Source organism: Ailuropoda melanoleuca, chromosome 4 (assembly GCF_002007445.2).
Source record: "Ailuropoda melanoleuca isolate Jingjing chromosome 4, ASM200744v2, whole genome shotgun sequence".
NCBI lineage: Eukaryota > Metazoa > Chordata > Mammalia > Carnivora > Ursidae > Ailuropoda > Ailuropoda melanoleuca.
The window spans coordinates 90,120,156-90,138,258 of NC_048221.1; the positions used below are offsets into that span (position 1 = coordinate 90,120,156).

The following is an 18,103-nucleotide window of genomic DNA, read 5'->3' on the forward strand; positions in this document are numbered from 1 at the left end:
GGGATGAATACTATAATCACGTACCTCACAATTGATGGTATCTTAGATTCTATAAGATACTATACTTTGAGGGAAGATTTCATGTAGAGAATGAAGGGATAATAGGAATCAAGGATGACTCCAAAGGGTTTTGTCTGTGCAACAGGTAAAATAGAGTTCCCATTGACAGAGTAGAAGAGAAGTGGCAGGAGATAGGGATGTGGGGGCTGGGCAGGAGCCCTCTTTGGGGCACGTTAGTCTTGAGATGCTTATTAGGCATCAGTTTGTTTTCTAAGGCTGCTGTATAAAGTGCCAACAACTGGATGGCTTAAAATAAAAGAAATTTATTGTTTCAAAGATGTGGAGGCCAGAATTCTGAGATCAAGGTGTTGGCCTACTTTCTGTGATTACTCTAGGAGGGAATCCTTCATTGCCTCTTCTAGCTTCTGGTGTTTCCCAACAACCCTTGGCATTCCTTGGCTTGTAGGTGCATCCTTCCAATCACATGGCTGTTTTCCCCCTATGTATCTTCACATTATCCTCTCTGTATGTGTTTGTCTCTCTCTGTGTCTAAATTTCTCCTTTTCATGAGGACACCAATCATACTGGATGAGAGTCCACCCTAAGGACCTCATTTTAACTTGATTACTTCCAAATATGTTCACGTCCTAAGGTGCTGGAGGTTAGAACTCCAACATAGCTTTTTGGGAGGGTGATTCAACCCATAACAGCATTCAAGTAAAGTGGTCTAATAGACAGTTACATGTCAATGATGTAGTCTAAAGTAAGGAGAGAAGTTTGGTCTAGAGACAAAAATGTGGGAATCATCAGCATTATAAATGGTATAGATGAGACTCAGTGAGATCACCAGAGAGTGAGTGTACACAAAATGAAATCTGAAGTCATTTAGAAGTTTGGAATTGGGGAAGAGGTTTCAACATCTCATATTGAAAACGAGTGCTCTGGTTCCTCATGAGGTAGCTTATGCTATCAATATAGCAAGCTTGCCAACCTTACAAAAACCTTGGACTTATTATTTTTTAAAATGCTTGTTAAAGAAGATGTCGTCCATATATACAATGCAATATTACTCAGCCATCGAAAAGAACGATTTCTCAACATTTGCAGCAACATGGACAGGACTGGAGGAGATAATGCTAAGCGAAATAAGTCAAGCAGAGAAAGACAATTATCATATGGTTTCACTCATTTATGGAACATAAGAAGTAGGAAGATCGGTAGGAGAAGAAAGGGAAGAAGAAAGGGATGGTAAACAGAAGGGGGAATGAACCATGAGAGACTATGGACTCTAGGAAACAAACTGAGGGCTTCAGAGGGGAGGGGGGTGGGGGACTGGGATAGGCCGGTGATGGGTATTAAGGAGGGCACGTATTGCATGGTGCACTGGGTGTTATACGCAAGTAATGAATCATCGAACTTTACATAAAAAACTAGGGACGTACTGTATGGTGACTAACATAATAGAATAAAAAATGAAAAAAAAATGCTTGTTAAAGAAGAAAACAGTGCTGAGTGGATAGTTCTAAGTCAGTTTGTCTAAATAAGAATCATTCTGAAAAACACATTCAGATAGGCACTGAATTTAAGTAGTACATCCCATTACAGCTCATGAAAGAATAAAAAGAATAGTCATTGCTCTGCATAATAAAAAGGAGTCTAACCTTAAGTAGTTAGGCTTTCAGTTATATTTTAAGAAAATATTTTGAATTATATAGTCACACAAATAAATTTTCAAAAGTAAAACTTTCTAATGGTGAAAAAGCTTAGGGTTGAATGAAGTTTTCTATATCATCCTGCCAACAGATGTGGGAAGGGAGGCCTGGATCCACCAAGGGACTAATCCAACTTGAAAGAGCACCCCTGAAAGGGTATGAACCAGGGCCAACAGAATCTTTTTGCTTCAAGTTCAACATACTTCCTACCACACTGCCAACTTGCTACACACACACACACACACACACACACACACACATCCCCCAGGGAAATTTGTGACAAAAATCATAACTTTTAAACACAAGCCAAAGGCTTATTCTAACAACAAAGGAAAAATATAAAGATTGTAATTGCATATCAGGATGCCATTGATCTTTGAGTTTCACTGGATAGTGGTTTAGCCCGAGAAATCCTCTTTAAATCTTGTCAGAAACAAAAATAAGATAAATAAAGCTGCACCCTCCACTTAAGGCAGTCTTGTGTAAAAGCAAAGAAGGAAAAAGAAGAAATGGAAAAGGCTGCTATAAGACTAATGCTTGAATCATGTTCTGATAGTCTTCATAGATAATAAATTTAACATTAAGATTAACTGAGCATATAAATGTGACCAATTTCCCTCAAAGCATATGATCATCCCCTTCTACTGAAAAACCCTTCAATTATATCAATTTCTTCCACTTTGTATTTGTTATAGGTTTAAATGTATAGCACCCCCATAATGAATGCCAACAGAACCTTCTCTCTGTCAGTATTCCCCAGTGTTAGAAGAAAGCTACTCACTAAATTAAATGGTAAAAAGTTGTAACTTTGGAATTGGACCTAAGTTCATACTGTAGCCTTATTACTGTTTGGTTGTAGGGCATTTCCCACTTTCTTAACTTTTCTGAGGCTGAGAGGTCTCATCTAGAGCTAGGATGATATGATATGACTCACTTGAAAAGACGGCCACGTAAAATAAACGACTTAGTGAAGATAGGCGCAAGCTTAACACAGTACTTGGTACTTAGCGAATATTAATAAGTGGCTTTCCCAATAAAATAAGGCTCATTTTAACCTTTTCTTCCCTAGTCTTGTTTACTTTATAGTATATCCAGGTTGTTTTACTCGCTATATTATTACAGATAGCAAAAACAAATAAAAATGTATTTTATAATGTTATGTTCCTTTTTATTCAAGAACTCTAAACATTTACAATCGCTCAAACACGCTTTTGGGTGATCTTTTTTTCTTTTTTCGGTATGACTTGATTTCCACTCAAGTCGCAGAATAAGTTGTTCTTGTTTATGTATAAGCTTGCATCTATTTACTACTTAAGACAAATACTATTTCCTTCTACTGAGGAAAAGACATAGCTGCTCATATAAAGTATAAATATAACTTCATTTGATACCTTCACTTCATCCTAACTACACCAACACTAGGCTATATAGTAAGTAATCGATTTAGAAAAAACAATTGTGAAAAAGTAATCCCATTTGACTGTGATTTCTCACATATTTTTTTAATGTTTTTTTTTTTATTATATTATGTTAGTCACCATACAGTACATCCCTGGTTTTTTATGTAAAGTTCGATGATTCATTAGTTGCGTATAACACCCAGGGCACCATGCAATACGTGCCCTCCTTAATACCCATCACCGGCCTATCCCAGTCCCCCACCCCCCTCCCCTCTGAAGCCCTCAGTTTGTTTCCCAGAGTCCATAGTCTCTTGTGGTTCATTCCCCCTTCTGATTACCCCCCTTTTTAATCCCTTTCTTCTCCTACCGATCTTCCTGGTTCTTATGTTCCATAGATGAGAGATTTCTCACATATTTTTAACTTATTTAACTATTTAAAAAAAATAGCTGCTTAGATGCTTCTGTAAAGGAAAAATTGAATGCTTCCTTTAAACAAATAGCCATGGCAGCCACCCTGCCTATGACTAACCCACCCTTGTGGTTTAGATAGTAGGTTAGCCTAAGAAATAAATTTCTTCTCAATTTCATCGGAAACATAACTGAGATGAAATCACCGCCCCTTCCACTTGAGGCAGTTCCATAAAGATGCCAAGAGGAAACTGAAATGACCTCCAAAATGTACATGTTTACACTGTGTTCAAGCCTGAGTTCCTTTTGCCTACAGTTCAGTTTTAAAAAGAACCAGCTGTGGGATTGAAAGCCCAAAGTCCAGCCCCTTCAGCCTGAACACTTGAACACTTGAGGACTGTCACGAAAGTGGGCTTTGTGGTTGTCTCCGTATCTGATGGCTTGGGAAACTTGTCTAGTGAACACTTCATTGCCAAGGGAACCCGTCCAACACATCAAGTTTAGCACCTCTGCATTTACAACTCACTTGACAAGCACAGCTGTAAATAAGTCTGCACTCAGCAGCAGGAATAGGTGGGGTCCCTCAGTAGCACCAACCTCAAGAATTCGACATTGCCCAATTTTGGGATGAAGTGAGATGCTTCAACAGAAGTTCAGAACAACGACACACCTGGCACTGAACCCACTGCACACTAATTGTTTCATTGAGATAATTTTGAGGTAATTACACTCCACCAATCCACAAGTAACCTCGCTCAGGCTGTACTTAATCCGCTGTAGCTTGCTGTTTCTAAAAGGTCAGGAAATCTCTTTCCTCACCTCTAACTGCTCACCTTTCTTGGGTGCACTATAGGGATGCATAATTCCGACAGAGTGGAAATTCAGTCAGTAAATGAAGCTGAGGCATAAATATTCATAGCGAAAAATTTGGGGGGAAAAAAAGGTCGAGAAATGAGACAAAGTAAATCACAGCTCCTATAGAGATGATTAAGATATGCTCTGGCAGTTTACATGGATTTGCTTTAAATTTGATTCTGCTATTTAAAAACTCTTTTCATGGCAATGAACACATCCCTGTACCAGTGTTTGGATATCTCGTTCATGCTTTGCTCATTGAAGAAGAAAGCAAGTACACTTGGAGCCTTTCAAACTCCTCTCACTCCTTGTGACACTTCGTTTAAAGATTTATTCGTGTTCCAATGTAGCCAAACATGCCTCAACTTACATAAAATTACTTGGAAACTTGGAATTTGTACTATACTTTGAAGCCTGCTCTTGAATTAATTCATTATCAAAACTGGCTAAGCAATTCTCAAACATCACTTCCAAAGCATTCTATAAATTATGAATTCTGCAAAGCCAATAACTCTGCCTTCCCACCCAAAATATGTGTGTATACATGAGGAGTGTTTATTGTAAATGGCAACCAGTCATTAGTAATAATGTAACTTTTCTCCTTATCAGAGATATCAGACAATTCTTATCTTATTCAACCAAAGATGTTCTCGAGGTTACCTTTCCTTCAAAAATCAACAAATGGAAATCTCATGATGCAACTAAAATTTCAAAAGCAATAAATAAAAGGAAAAACTTTTATGACACAAAGTCATGTACTTTATCTTCTTAAGCCTTGAGAAAACGACTAAAAATTTCCCTTGTCAGAATGAAGCATCCATCAAGAACCATCCCAAGATAAACCTGAACTTTTGGTACTTTTTGGCATTCAACCAACAGACAAGGCAAGTAGCCATGCCTTGTGGCCTAGTGTGGGACTTTGCCCAGTATCAATCAAGGCCTGAACTTGCCTGTCATAGTTAGTAAAATTCAGGATAAAGCAGAATTTGTTAATTCTGTGCAATCAAAGTGGTTAAAATATTCAAATACAAGTAACTTCTTGTTTTCCCTTTATCTTTGTTCACTTGTTTCTTTGTTTTACTGTTGGCTGATGTAGGAAACTCCATTAATCCAGTGAATTCAAAGACTGGGCTTAAAAACTAAAAACTCAACTACCAAGTAGAACTGTGAGAATTCATAGACCTATTTGGTGTCACTTTTGTTGGTAACACTTCCTTTTTATTTTAACATGATGGATTAGGCTGGAAGAAGATATGTGACCAGTTGTCCCAAATTGAATGCTAGTGGAAGTCAGAAATGTCTACCTTATTCTTTACAGTCTTCCCTGCTCAGTTGCATGGTATAAAAAGAAAAAAAAATCTTTTCACAAATTGTTATGATATTCATATATTTAATTACATAAATGACTTTGAAGGAGTTTACTTGATTACTTTCTTGAAAATTATGGATTAAGACACTGAAAAGTCCCCTTTATTCCTCTACTACCGAATCATAAAAAAAAAAAAAAAAGGAGGGGGATGGGGAAGGCAACACACACTTGTTTATCATAATGAGGCACCATGCCTGACATTTTCATGCTTGAACATGGCAAGACCACAGGACTAAAGGAGAGGCCAATTTTCTCCCTTCCTCTTGTACTCGGTTTCCTTATTCTTTTTGTTAAAAGATTTTATTAACTTATTTATGTGAGAGAGAAAGATTGAGAGAGAGCATGAGCAGGATAGGGAGATGGGGAGCAGAGGGAGAGAGAGAAGCAGGATCCCTGCTGAGGAGGGGCTCCATCCCAGGAGTCTGGGATCATGGTCTGAGCAGAAGGTAGATGCTTAACCAACTGAGCCACACAGGCGCCCCCTCAGTTTCCTTATTCTTACAGCAACTGGCCTAGCAGGTGCTCACTGAACAGTTTGGGAAAAAACTCTTTTCTGCCTTAACACCCAGCATATTAGCGGACAAAAATGAATGTTCCTTTTATGGGATCATGGCCTTCCATCTTAAAAGATCTATTTCCTGTCACATTTTCTACAGCACATGGTTATGAGCCTCAGGTGAAAAACAAGTAGTTAGCCTTTGGAAATCCTATGGGTAATATGCAGCCTTCCTGACGTATAAATTGTTTTTAAATGGGTTTGGTGAGACACGAATATACTGTTCCAAATTCAAGCCCAAACTCAAAGATTTTCTTTCCAGTTTCCCATTTTCCAAGGATTTCCAAGAATAACCATTTCACAGTTCAGTCAAACCATAACTAAGGGAAACTAGAAAATGTACACTTTGTTCTTACAGCTTCCACTCTGATTTTATAATATGTATTTAATTATGTATATATTAATTAATTTATTTACTAACTAATAATCACCCTGGCAACGTGACTAGAACATAAAAGATTCTGAAAGCACAAATCAAAGAGGAATGCTAGCTTTCAATAGACTGTCTTCCCGTTTGCTTTTCTTCCATCTTCTGGTTTCATAAAGGAGGTGATGTCGTAATTTACGATGTTAAGCTGACCGGTGAAATGTCATTACACAAGCGATGTTTTAATTGATGATGTTAGGCTGGTTAGTGGGAAAGTGTCAAATGTCACTTTTGTGACATAAACTGGCAGTTACGATTATATAATATCAATTATTCTTTGGAAAACTGCGTTACATCAGTTAGAGCTGAGCCTATTCAGTTTGAGCAGGTTCATATTTTTTTTCTAGCTGTTCATCTAGTTCTAATTATTAGGAGTAAAGTACACTTCGGATGTAGTTTAGACTTTCCTAATGTCCTCCCTGGAAGTGTAATCGGTATATTATATGCCCCTTGTGTTGCACAAAGAGGTGCAAGAAAAATCTGTCGTGACCTTCCAGGAAGGAGGCTGTAGTTTGAATCTTCCTCCACCTTAAGTGAAACTCTTGAAATTATTTTAATTGTTAGTTGAGATTTAACTGAAATTTGACATTGTGAAGGAATATATTTTAAAGACTCTTTGCTTATTTTGGTTTTCTATGAATGTCAGCTGCCCAAACTTCTAGGCATACTTGCCTCTCTCCTTTTCTGTTTACATTAAGGCAAAAAAGAAGAAACAGAAGTAGTGGAGAAGTGTTTTCTTATATTTTTTGTGCTTTACTATGGACATCATTTTGAAACAGTGATGAGTTAACTGGAGGGATATGGGAATTCAAAACTCAAAAAAACTAATGATAAAAAGAACACAACAAACTTAATGACAAAAATATTAATAATAAATGCCATGATAGCAACAGCTACCAATTATTGTAATTGGTATATCCAGGCACTGTGCTAATTCTTTACATACACCGCCTTATGCATTCTTCATAACAAATGTGTGAGCTAGATATAAGTAGTATCATTTTTCATATGAGAGAAGTAAGGTTTACAAATACTTTGGATTAAAGGAAACAGTTTGTAAGTGTTAAGTACTTCCAGGAGTATTGGAGTAATTCGGCAAGGGCATCCATAGGGGGAAATGCACCAGTGCAGTGAGTCATCCTTTGCAGCCTCTGCCATCATTATACTGAAGGTGAGGCTCAAGAGTTGAGCCCCAGTGTAAGGGCTAGATGCTGACAGAACAAAAGCAGAGGGGAGGTGGTGAAACTGGGGCAAAGTGAGTGTAGATGTGTGTGCGTGTGTATGTCTGTGCATGTGTTTATTGCAGGCACGTGTATTTGTGCATGTATCCATAGGTGTTTGTGTGGGCATTTACACACTCCTGCATTCATGTGTGTGGACTTTTGTGTGTACATGCATGTGCCATGTGGCATGTGTATGCACACGCACCTGTGTATGCACCTCCATTCAGAGAGAGGGAACTAGGGTAGGGAGAAAGCAGAGGATAACAAGGAGACAGGAACAATATTAGGCAGGTTTCACACAGATAGAGTGCAGTTTGAGCAACTGGTAGAAGTTCAAAGGCAGGCTATCCCTAGGGCAGGATCCAGGAGGCGCCATGCTGAGCCAGGCATTAACTTTCTAAGGGCTGGCTTGTGGGCTATCTCGTGGGGTAGACTTTTGGGGGAGGGCCTATAGTGACCAGGGCAGGAGGTAAACCCTCAGATGGTAGCAGGTACTTTCCAGGTGGTACAGATGTATTTCAATAAGTGAACAGCACACGCCATCCTACCATTCAGAGTTGAGCACCTATGAAGGATGTAGACTCATAAACTGCTGGCCTTTTCCCAGTTCCCCCCATCTCGGATTCCCAACTCTGTTCCCACTTCTCCAAAATGAGCTGCCTTCTTCCTACTGCTGTTCAGGGCCTCCCTCCAAGACACTGAACTGACAGCTCTTTAAGCACTTCAATCCTCCAGGCCTGTTTTCCTTCTTACAGGTATGATTTTGGTGAAAACTAAGGGAAAAACATCCAAACCTGGAGCTAAGTCAATGGGAATCAACAGAGGAATGTGAAGTCCTAAGCAATATCGGACATTCTAGATCTTGGGTTAAAGGTTCTCATGTTCCCTCTAAGGCCCCTTCAAACCACACCAGAAAGAAATTAATCAGTAAATGTGCCACATGAAAAAATATCACATTCTTGTTCTTGGCAAAGTGTAAATCTTCCTAAGTCTTCATGGCAAGTTATTACACTTGTTCCATCCAAGTTCCTTCCCCTTTGTTCTTTTCTCCATTTCTACCTTTCTTTCACCTTGGTTTAGGAGCAAAGTCAAACTATTTCATTTGAAAGGTGAGGAAAACCCAGAAATGGTTCCTGGGACTTTGGAATTCCCCCTATGGCCCTAACTCCAAGGAGAGGGATGGCAGGTCACAGATGACCGCTGGAGCAGGCGGGACAGCTAGTAACAAACATTGTTCAGTGTTTTGTGGATTTGTAAAGCACTTTTATGTAGTCACATAGTTTCTCTGAGCAACTTTGTAAGATCCTGATTATGAGCATCTCCTCTGACAGAAAAAGAGAATAAGGCTCAGAGCATTTATCAAAGCGGCTAGTAGTTTTCTCAGTATTGTCCCATGACCTTTCCAGTGCCATGTGGGAATTTTTAACTTCTCACTCCGGTTATTGGGAGAAATCCTGATGACTCTGCTACCATTCAAAGTCAATTAGGTTTGGTATTTCCTTGACTTAAATCCTGATCATCATTTATTCATTTCCTCCCTCCCTCACTCTATTATATTCATTCAACAAATGCTGATTGACCAAAACCTGTCCTCTGGCCAAACTGTGCCCTCCTGGAGATTATATTCTCATTCAGCCCTTCCTCACCAACCTCAAATCTAAAAAAAAAAAAAAAAAAAAAAAAAAAATGTAAATGAAATCATTTTGGCCCTCAGTGTTCTATGATTCATCTTTCACATTAGAAGCAGGTCACTAGGTCCAGCCCATAAACAAGGAGAGATTTCACAAGGTCATGGATTCCAGGAGGTGGGAGTTTGGGGAACCATTTTAAAAGGTGTCCTACCAAAGGAACTTAAAAATTATCTCAGGGGCCCAGAATATCCCTCCGCTACAATGAGACACTCATCATGGCACCTAGTGACACCAACAAGCCAAAGTCACCCTTCAGAAGCTGATTTCTTATGTCTCATAGCTTTAGTGCTCTTAGTTTTCACTAAGGAACAAGGTACTAGGCACTTCAGTTGTTCACCCTTTGAGGCTTGATGACCTCTCCACAAGGGGCCTCTCTCTTTGTAGAGAGCTCTTAAGTACCAGTTCTGATCTTCTAAGCCCCATCTACATTCTATGTTAGCTACTGGTGCAAACAATAGTTCTGTACAAGCTCCAGGCAGTTTCCAGTAAATACACCCTTGCTTCAAGCCAATGCTAGATACCTCTTGCCTCTGGCAGACGTGAAGCTTCTTTTTTGGCATCACTGCAATGGGGGTTTTAAGAACTCAACTGATATCAGAAAAATGTGAAACCTACAAGTGGGAGGAATTAATTCCAGGGTGGGAGAAATGTTCACCAATGGGAACTGAGAGTCAATGGGTAAATCCTTCTTCTTTTGTCCCCTTTCCTACCCTAGAACATGTTATACATTTCATTCTGCTTCTCAGATGATCCCACAGGACTGTGCAACCAGTTACCTATAGTGATGTCTTTGCATGGGCTCTCTCTCTTTCCTGTTTCACTCTGGTTGCCTGGCATCATGTTCCCAAATAAACTACTTAAACATAACCATTTTCTCAGATTATGCTTCTCGTGGAATCCAGGCTAAGACAACCTTTAAGTTTTAATGACTCAAAAAAGAAGTAAAACAATAAATTACTGATGATAAGATTTCAGCGTTATACACAAGACACCCCGGCTGAAATAAACCTGGTTACGAAGGCATTTTATGAAATGTGCAACTTACCGGATATTGTCCATTCTGGGCACTGGAACATTCATTCTCATAGTTTCTACACAGGCCCATGTACTTCTCTATTATGATGTGTAGCTGGTTCTTTAAATTTGGGCTGTATAAAATGAAAACAACAACAACAAAATGAGTACGACTGACTCTATAATGAAAATAATATGGTATTTTCTGTATTGATCATATAGTTATTTAGGGCAAACTTCTCAGTGTGGGCACCAGCAACATCACTTGGTGCAGATGGAACTCAGGGGCTGATCCTTCTGGATCAGCTTTCTGGAGACATGGGGGTCTCCAGTTCTCTGTTCATCCTGCAGGGCAGTATGCTTAGGCAGGCAAGCCATTGGAAACGCTGCGAGGTTCCTCTTCCTTTGAAGGAACTTCAACCCTGCTGGTATCTCTTTTTTTATAAGGCAATTGTGGGAGGAGATTTGAAGAGGAATAAGTATATTGGGTTTGCTTTGTTCTGAAAAGTCTTAGCTTAGAACCAAAATTTTTAAGGCTGTTCTGAGGAAATATAGATAGGGAAATCTTAGAGTGTTTGGTCACTTGGGAACCGATGTGGGTGTAGTCCCTTGTGCACCCATGGAAAATTGCAGCCTTACACATTCCCCCAAAGAAGGAAGCCATCAGTGACAGCTGGGTCATTGTCAGACAAGCCAGAGAGAGCTCTAAGGCCATTCATAGGAAAATCCTACCCATCTCTTTATGAAATATATCAAATACACAGTGGACATTAGTGACATTTTTTAGTTCCCCACCATTTAAGATCAGTGTTAACCTTTAGCCAGTGTAGCCAAGGGAATGTTCTTGAAGTATTCTATGTTCTCCTTTTGTTTGCCAAACATGGCTCCCATCACACATCATTTGTGCCTCTTGCTTGGGCAAATTCTGCTCCTGGTTTCCATGGCTTTATTGTTAAGTGCTAGCTTTGCTTAGGCCCTTGGTAAGAGTAGAGTCAGCTAAGACTGTTTGTCAAGTGATTTTCACCGTAGGCTTTGCTTCTGTCCCTTATGCTTCTGTGCAATGCTGGCTGTGGTTGGCTCCAGATTGCCACAGCTCCCTAGTTCCCTCAGCTTCCCGCCTGTGCCCGCCTTCTGCACTGCAAGATTAGGTTCTCTTCTGGACTTTTGGAAGAGGCTTTGGATATATTGGAGACATGAAGGAAAAGGACATTAAAATCTATATTTTTTCCCAGAAAGAATGGTTTTCTGCTTGTATTTGGAATCGAAAAATAAGTTCCCTTCTTGCACTCTGTCAAGTACTTCCCATGAATAACACCATTAAAATGCCCTGCCAGTCAACATGGCATAGGAAGAGATCCAAGGTGTTACCATTTCATTGTGCTGGCTTGTAAGTTTCACCAGGGGCCGTGACAATTATGTCATCATAGGCGAGGGATATTTGGGTACCTAAGACATCCCTGTTCTTTTGGTAGGAAGACTTCTAAAATGGCTCCCAATGATCCCTGCCTCCTGGTATTCACACATTCCTCCTGTGGCTTGGTGAAGTAAGCCTAATGACTTGTTTCTACTGCAAACAATGAGATCCTTCCCCTGCTGAGCCTTGAGCCAACCCCATCCAGCCTGACCCCTAGTCCACAGTCTGTGAGACACCCTAAGCAGAGGAACCAGCTAAGCCATCCAGATTACTGACCCACAGATAAATAGTTTTGAGATAAAGAAATAGTTTTGGAGTTATTCATAACACAGTAATAGATAATAAATACAGCACCCTTCCAATTACAGGCATTAGGAGGCTGTCTCCCTTTTTGTGAGCCATTGTAACAGCATCCTCTGGTTGCAATGCCCAGGAAATGTCTGTAATCTATGATCTCCTTTGAATGCAGACAGCCATTTTCCACTCCTGGATCACTAAGCAACATTCAACCTGTCAGAAACTAGGGCATACAAATTCTATTATAGCCACTATATTTAACACAGGAGCCTGGATAATAAGGTCAGAGATGTATTTTACAGCCTTAGCCTGGCATCACATCTTTTCTGGACTAAGGGTACTTTCTATAGCTCTGATTGAAAATAGCAGTTATTTTTTCTTTCCCCTGATCGGTTATCTTTACTGAAAAGGTATAGCGCTGTCGCTCCTGACAAGAAGGACATGTATTAGACACCATCGGCTTGCACCTGAATACCCAAGTGATGCATTACATGAATATAATTTACATAATGAGCCAGGCAAAAAATGCATCTTAGAGTGTACATGCTTGTCAACATTTAAAAATGTTGAAATCTTGACAGAGAGCTGCCACTTAGAGTAAAGAAAAGAATGATACTTATCCCCCCTCCCCCTTCAAACTCTATGCTGATGCCATGTCCCAAATAATACTCATGGAGTGAATTCATATAGTTCATACCAAGAAATAGCTCTGTTGTATGTTTGAATGTTAAAATCAGCACATTGGACCTACCTGGGTGCCTTAGAGCAGATTCTCCTAGTTTTTCAATGAATATAAAAGGTTAAATTCAAGAACCAAGTGGATTTTTATGGTTAAGCCACAATTTATAAATGAGCATTAATTAACATCAGATAAAAAATGAGCTTACTAAGTAATCACATATTGCCTCATCATTAGTGGTGGGCTTATAATTATAAACCTTTCAGAAATGAAAATTAAAAAAATTATAATAAATAGCTATTCTATAGGAAGGCCGTTGGATAGTGTATACAGCAGTGTTTGGCCCAAGCTTTAGTAAATAACTGTTAGCCCTGGATCAAATGCATTCCACTTGGCTATCTTCATTACATCACAAAGATTGATTAGACTCTAACAGTTATACTTGAATTTCAGAAGTATGTTAACTTTTTATTAGACATAGGCTTCTTGAGCTCAGGCAAAATGAGCTCTAGAAATCCAGGCAGAATTTTTAGGTTTTAGGTTGCAGATAGTTTTGAATAAACTTGCTTATGTATCTGAATTGAACATATTGCTTAGATCAACTATGAAGTAAAATATTTTCTAGTTTGCTTTTTTCCCATATTTTGAGGTCTATGGTTATATCTATAGGGCATCAAAATGTGTATGCTTGGTAGAAGAGAAAAACAAACCAAAATGACTATTTGGATCCTCAGAAACCCCATACAACCCAATTTCCCCAAATGCACATTATTTTATTAATTCTACTTCTTTAAAAGACAATAAGTTTACTTACACTATCTAAAGATAAAAGGTAGGAAACTTTTAAAGGTGACGGTTAAGTTTATGGCATTGTAGGCGGTGACAGTTTCATGGGTGTACACTTATCTTCAAACTCATCAAGAAGTATGCCATTAAATGTGTTGCAGGTTTTTGTGTATCAAAAATAATTCAGTAAAAAAAAAAACAACAAAAGGGATAATAGAGTTTATTAAATAAACACAGTTTTTTGTATATTTTATTTTTCATTTATCATAATAAATAAAATGTTGGAAGAATCTTTTGATGCCCCAAATACCTGCTATTACCTTGACCCTGAGTCACTGAGTATTAATAAGCATTTATATGTGCGGCACAGGGCTGGGGCTTATACCATCAGCTTTCCAGGCTGGCTCCAGTACCGAAACAAGAAGGCCAGAGGAATGCAAGAAGAATACAAAATTCTGACATATCGTGGCATTTATTTGCCCTATAACCTATTGACCTTGGCAAATTTCCTGGGGTGGGAAAGCATAAGCCACACATTGACCTAAATGGAATCTATCAATCCTGCTCAAATGTTAGCCAGCTAGTAATTACCTTACACACTAACGATTGAAATACCAAAAGAATCAAAAGGCCTTTCCTTTGGAATGAAAAGTGGTCACCTGTGCTTTCTGGAGGATGTGGCCATTACCAGTCTCTGGTGCTATAATGCAAGTGGACAACAATGGCATTGATAAATGGGGCTTGCTCCAGCCCAGCTGGCTTCTCTCTTTACCTTCACTTCCAGCCTCTTCCCACCTCAGTTCTTCCATCTGAAGCTCCCTGTACTTAAAATGTTCTATCCCCCCAGATCTTCATCTGGCTGGCCTTTTATATAAGGATCTGACCAAATGCCAGCCTCTGTGATCATCCATTCAAACTTTTCAACTACTTTTGGTTTTTGGGTGGGTGCATTTCTTTGGTATCAAATCCCAGATCCATTACTTACTAGCTGTGCAAACTTGGGCAATTTAGTGAATCTCTCTGCATGTTTATATGTATGCACGGATATATTCAGCTCCATCCTTCATTACTCTAAAAAGAATTTACAGCAATCATGCCTATTTATAATATTCAGGTGTTTTCCATTTTCAGGGCCATATATATCTTCTTTTAGGTCTCCATTGTCCTAATTTGATTCTAGGACCAATTTAACTTTTATGTGGTGTTTTATTGTTGTCGTTGGTTTATTTTTCATCATATTTTATTATTAGGCCACTACCATTTGTTTCTCCTCTTCATAAGTTGATAGCAAGAATTTATATATAATTGAGCAAAGGCTGTATCTCAATGGACTAAATGATTTGAAGGTTTGAGACCAAAGTTTAGATGGTCTAAACAAAGAACTGCACCTGAAAATTAAAGAGGGAGGGCTTGAAAATATGGCTCATATTATCCAGACCGGAAGGTCTGTGTTGCTTTATTTTCTAAATAATTGCTTAGCATTTCATTTTATCTTAGCTGCATAATTACCTAGAAATTTATAAGAATTGGGAATATTTGATCAAGTTCATATGAGAATCTGATGTGTAACTCTTGCTAGGAATGAGTGACTGCTGGATTGTTTTTCAATGGAAATAGATTTGTTGGTCATTGGTTGGTGACATTGGTTAGTGTCATTGTTGGTGATGTTGAGAACACTGTATTTTAGCCGTGACCTGATATGGGAACCAAGGAACTAACTATGAATAACTCTAAGTTCTTCCTTATGAGTTGTGGCAACCTGAACAGGCTGCTGAAAACTTCTTACATTGCCTTATTATATGACTGCCAAAACCATTTTTACCGTTTATTTTGTTTTGTTTTTGATGATTTTCAGTGAAATTATTTAGCACATTTTGATACAAGAAGGAAAAGATGGGTTGTACTAAACCCCATCTCTGCGTAGTCTGGTTGACTCCTAAGAGAGGAACTAGCTAATAATTAAATATCTGCAATGTGAAAAAAATAATTAGCTGATTAAATTTGTAGTATAATACAGGGGGGCTGCGGTAATGAATCACTTAACACTCTTGAGATGTTTGCTTTGGAAGAAAAAGCTTAGTGAGAAATGAGATATAATAAATGGTCTTAAGACAGAGAAAGGGAACTCGCTAGTGGAGAAGACACTTGAAGCATAGCCTCCTCAGAGCAGGTGAAAAAGGATGCTCTTCTACCTGGCTTGTGTGGGTAATCTAATTCTGTTTGGCCTATCAGCATGTTTTATTTAGCAAGTGCAATTAAAGAGTAACAGGATCAGCAGAAACATAGTTTTTGAGAAACAGCTGGAAATGAGCATTTTTCCCCCCTCTCTCTCCAGTGTGTCTTTTCCTGTGGCCAAAAGTTATTGATTCTCGGTCTGTGTCAGTCATGGAGATGAGGGCCTGGTTCTTTTTTGAAGTAAGTGCTGGACCCAGTGGGCATAAATATATTGCCCTTTTCCATTGTTTAAATATTTTAGAACATCATTGACAAATACTTTATCTTTTAAAGAATACTACCAAAGTGTCTTCACTAAACTAATTTTGGGAATAGAGGAAAATAAAGTCAAATCCATTCAAATAGACAACTGCATGCTTATGGGTCTGTGGTGGGGAGTGTGGGGGTGGTAGAGAAACATAATGAACATCCTGAATGCTTAATTGTTTGACTTATAATTAATTTTTTCTCCTGTTATTTAATTAGGGCATATATAGACAAATTTTATTCATGTGCTATTTTCATGAATTTTATAATCCATACTAAAGAACCCCTCTACTATGCTTTATGAAATTGGTTTAAGTCAAGTCAAATTTTACTCTAGAAGTCAAATCCACTCTACAGAATAATTTCCATCAAAGCACAGGTTCAAAATGTTACTTAAATTTCTTTTGCTAAACAGTAGAATAAATACAAAACAACTAAAATTTAAAAAAAATCTTGGGAATTTAAAAATTTTTAAAAAATTGGGAATTACTAATAGAGTTCTATCTTTGAACTGAAAATATTCATTTGTTTTGGATAGTACACCCTTCTCTGAATTAAATAGCCCGAGCAATACACGGAATTCCAGTACCAACAACCAACCAACCAACAAAACAAAAATGAAAAACCTAAACTTAACAAACAGAGCCAAGATGTTTCTGGATAATGAAAGAAATGTAGAATTTATTTTGGGAGTTGACTTTCCCCAGTTCCCCCAGAAATGCATTCTAATTACTATGCTCAAACTCCTTGACTTGAGAAAGATGAGAGAGGCTATGCCATTTAAGATGTTCTTTGTTTGATAAAGAAATTAGTAACAACAACATAAGGTGTTTTTTTTTTAAGTTTTAAATTCACATTGAAACAATATGGTTTTACTTGATAATTACTGCTGCCTACCTGGCCAGCTGCAATTGTCTCTCTGTTCTCTATGACTAGATACATTTCTCCTTCACCTTTGTCCTGTTCAAGAACTCCTGATCCACTAGAATGATCCTGTGACATGGTGACTTATTGAACACAGGCATTCCATTGGATGTCATCAACCTTTATCCAGAACTGACATTCTCATTGTGGGCTGCACATTAAAATCATCAGGATGGGGGAAACTTTTAAAATATGCCCAAGCCTGAGTCCTAACCACAGAAACCCTAATTTATTCCTAATTTAATCCCAGGTAATGGTATTTTCAAACATCTTACTGAAGGTTTATTTTATGGAGCCAGGTTGTTGATTTTTTTTTTCCCGTCATGGCAATTAAAGGACCAGGTAGCCTTAGCCATGTTTAAGTTCAGGTATGAACTACAGGGAGACCACCTATAACCCCAAGTTCTTCCAGTCACAACCTCTCACTCAGCATGGAGAGGAGAGGTGGAGGCTGGAGGGCATTCCCTGTTAACAGGCGTGGCTTCTCTGTGTTGGCAAGTTTTCCTGGGAGAACTGGCTTTCCCGCAGGCACGCAATGGAACGCAATATGGACCTTGACATTAATCAGGCTGTGTCTTTTCCTCTTCTCTGCGAAAGAACAGTCCAGCCATATGGTGAAGAGACAGGGCTGTTTTATCTTGGCCGGATTCCTGTCTTTCTCGGTTGTTGGGGAGCACCAAGCCCTGAATTTCGAACATTATGTTCAGCAACAAATACAGAGCCCTGGTCAGACATCTAAAGGGAAAGGTGGCAGGAGGTAGGAAGCCACCAATTTATTCTTGTTTAGGAAATTAAGCTTTTTATTTTTCCCTAGCTATGCTGTCTCTACTGAGTTTTATGTCAGGAAATAGGAAGCTGATGATAGCC

The 18,103-nt window shown here is 38.7% G+C and overlaps 1 long non-coding RNA gene across 1 annotated transcript in view; it reads right to left on the reverse strand.

Annotated features, from left to right (window-relative positions):
* LOC117801793 overlaps positions 1-18,103 on the reverse strand; it is a 263,968-nt gene that overhangs the window by 135,932 nt on the left and 109,933 nt on the right. The window contains exon 2 of the long non-coding RNA XR_004624503.1: positions 10,687-10,789. This is a non-coding gene — a long non-coding RNA (uncharacterized LOC117801793). The remainder of the gene's footprint in view (positions 1-10,686; positions 10,790-18,103) is intronic.